Genomic DNA, 3,277 nt, shown 5'->3' with positions numbered 1-3,277 from the left:
TAGATCTAAATATCCCCAGATATTTGCACAAAGCATTGAAAAGATACAAAATATTCTGCAGCTACTACCTTATTTTAAGAACTGGAAATAAAAAGCAACTGCCTTTTTTTCCCTGTAAAACGTGTTGGAGAAGAGTAGTGAGAAGATCCGGGAAAAAGCAGCAACAACGAAAGGACCAAATCTGTTGTTTGGCAAAGCATGTACAGTATTAGAAACTCAGTTACTGTCCCAGGTGTCACCATTCAAACATCTTAAGTTGACTTATTTCTGTTCATTCTAGTCAGTGGCAGCGATTATCACAGACAGAGTGAAGGGTACAGACCTTAAGATAACAAAGGTTTATCGAGGGTGATTCTAAAAGACACCTGTACATTACAAATAATTGCTTTTAACATAGGATGTATAGAAAACAAGAGGATCGTTACATTTAAGGGCCAATTCTTCAGAAACCAAAGGAATAGACCCGCGATTTGTTTAAAGTAATCAACGTGTTTTATTTCCTTAGAACTGAAAGAATTCAGATCTAAACTTCCAAAGCTACAGTCAACAATTTTTCATCTGAGCCCAAGGGAGAAGGGCAGGGGTGAAAGAGACCAAAGATGAAGGAAGGCATAGAGAGACCACTAGGAGGGGCCCCTTGTTTCCCTCTGTCTTCTCAGTCAGTTACATATCAGATCTGGTGACAGTACTGAGGGGAACAGGTTGGGGGATATGAATGGGAAGTGACACTGCAAAGGAACACTGACCGAACCTTAACTACAAAACAAGTCCCAAGTAGAAAGGGAACCCCCTAGTTCATCTCAGAAATGGGGGTAGCAACGGCAGAGCTAGGAACAGGATGGAGGCATGCCCATTTCTTTTATGCCTGGGTGATGTATATGACTGCAGGGTGGCCTTGAACTGTGGGAAGAGGAAGAGGGGTGGCCAGGGGTCTTCTCAGAACATCCTGTGTGGCTCTAAAGATCTAAATGGGGACAGATGCTCCTCAACCTTCCAATCCAAGAAGCTAGTCAAAACTAAATATATGATTGCACAAACAACTTGGAAGTGCCCAAATTATGATGGAAAACTACAACTCCCATAATTCCCTGGGTCGGCAAAAGGGAGGCCACCCCCCCCCCCGCCCCCGCATAAGCTGTCCCACTTTCTCAGCAACTAGGCCTCCGATACAATAGGCCTGGGAGGAGTGGACAGGAGTTCAAGGAGATGCCACCCCCGCCCCACCACAGTTTGAGGGGTGCCCCTGGCAGTACCCCCTGCTCCTCCTTCACCCCTTCCGACACTCCCACCCCTGATTCCAAAGTGGAGCTCCATTTAATGCCCGAGGGGAGGGACGGAGGGATGTCATGAGGGGGAAACGGCCGGTCCAGGCCCCAACAGAAGCGCTGGCAAACAGTTGCAGGCAGGGAGGGGGCACGGTGGTCTCATCTCATCCCAGGGAGCAGAGTCCCCGACTCAGATCCCAGTGGTGTGAGGGCAGAGAGGTGAGGGCCTGGTGGCCTGCCGCATCCAGCTCAGTCCCCAAGGGCAGGGGTGGAAAGGGAGAGTGGGTGGAGAGCGAGGTGCCAGTTTGCAGGCCGTGGCCTGTTCCCCCAGTAACAGCCAAGCCGCAACAGGAACGGGGCGGGGGCTCTTCTGGAAACTTTGGTGACTAGTGGCTCTCACGGCCTCCGACGCCCGGGGCCTCGGCCTCTCTCTCAGCAGCCTCTTCCTCCCGCCCCTGCTCCCCCGGCGGCGGCCCCCAGGCTGCGGGCGGTCCCCAGGCTGGGCCTGGCCCGGACGCGGCGCGGTCGTTCTCTGGCTCCACGAGGAGCGGCTTCGCATCCTCCGCCGCGGTGGCCGCCTTCTCCATCTCCTCGCCTTCTTCCGAATCAGCCTCCTTGGGACGCTTGGGGATGTCCTTCGGCGGGTCCCTGGCGCTCCTCTTCAGCGGCCCCTTTTCGTTCTCCTCGGCCGGCGGGTCGACGCCCGGCTCCCCTGGCTCGGCGCCACCCCCGCCGTCGGTGTGGCTCTCCGGGTCCCCACAGCCCTCGGTGGCCTCCGGCTCGGGCTCGGGCCCCTCGGCGCAGCTCTTCCCCTGGGCGAACTGGTAACCGGAAGCCTGGACGGCGGGGTTGTTCTCGATCTCCCACAGCCCCTCGCTGAAGCCCCTCCTCTTGTTGGGTTTGCTGAACTTCTCCTTGGACTCCTCGTACGGGAAGAGGTGCTTGGGTCCCAGGAAGGCCATATCGTGGGTCCCGAAGAAAAACACTCGGTAGCGGTTGGCCTCGGCCGTTTGCTCGATCCTGGCCGGCCAGTGGGTGTAGCCCTTTAACTTGGCGAACACCAAGTCCCCGCTCTTGTACTTGCGCCGGCAGAACCGCGACATGGCTGCGGACCCGGCCTCGGCAGCAGCTGGAAAGGGCGACCCACGACGGCACGCGGGGGCAGCGGCTACTGGGCTCGGGCTGCGCAAGCTCCACCCCGCCCCCCGCCCCCAGGGAGCTCGCGCGCGCACCGCCGGGCGCCACACCTGGGAGCCCTGAGAAGGTTCTAGTGCGAAGCGTGCATTATCTCGGAGACCCAAAGCCCGCTGGGCCCCACCGTCGACGCCGGGGTTTCTAGAACGACAGAGCTAAGAGCTTGGGTATCCCGGGTGGCGGTTGTGCTGATGGGGATCCTCTGCGGATCAATCGCTAGGGCACCCGGCTGCGAAGGTGGCATCGTTTACTGTGTCAGCCAGAGTGGCCTAGCAAGGGAGAGATGGGGCAGTGTGGCAAGAAAACGCAGTGACACGATTAGCACACATTTCGATGAAACTAGTAACAGGCTAGCGCAGATTTGCAGTATCCGTGGGGACCCCGATCTGCTCATTACAGAAAACTCCACTCTTGCCTCAGGAGTTGCCTGAGTCAGTGGTTGCATCCCTTTTCTGATTTCCTTGAGAGCTAACACTGGTGCCTGCAAGGGGATTCAAGAATAGAGTAGAGGCAAAGGAACAGAGTCAGCAACGCTGGCAGGATGTCTAGAGTGCACATGTCTTGGAAACTGGTGTCCTAAACTTTGGGGGGGAGTGTCACCAAATGTATAGAGCAGCCTCATGACCATGGCAAACCAGCCATGTCAAAATTTCCTCCTTTACATGGGATGCTGGGCATGGCCCTTACCCTTTCATTGATTCTTGCATATTTTAAGAGATAAGACTCTTATCTCTTGGTGGTTATAACACGGAAAGGATGTCAAATGCTCTCAGTATCCTCATAGAGAGGGGAAAACTGGGCTTAAGAATTAGGTAGAG

General features: G+C 55.3%; 1 pseudogene; it reads right to left on the bottom strand.

The window, feature by feature from the left end:
• Positions 1 to 1,651: 1,651 nt before the first annotated feature.
• Positions 1,652 to 2,368, bottom strand: LOC103089278 (hepatoma-derived growth factor pseudogene; annotated as a pseudogene).
• Between the last annotated feature and the right edge of the window lie 909 nt (positions 2,369 to 3,277).

This window comes from Lipotes vexillifer, unplaced genomic scaffold, assembly GCF_000442215.2.
Source record: "Lipotes vexillifer unplaced genomic scaffold, Lipotes_vexillifer_v1.1 scaffold846, whole genome shotgun sequence".
Lineage (NCBI taxonomy): Eukaryota > Metazoa > Chordata > Mammalia > Artiodactyla > Lipotidae > Lipotes > Lipotes vexillifer.
This window is presented reverse-complemented; position numbering and strand designations above follow the sequence as displayed.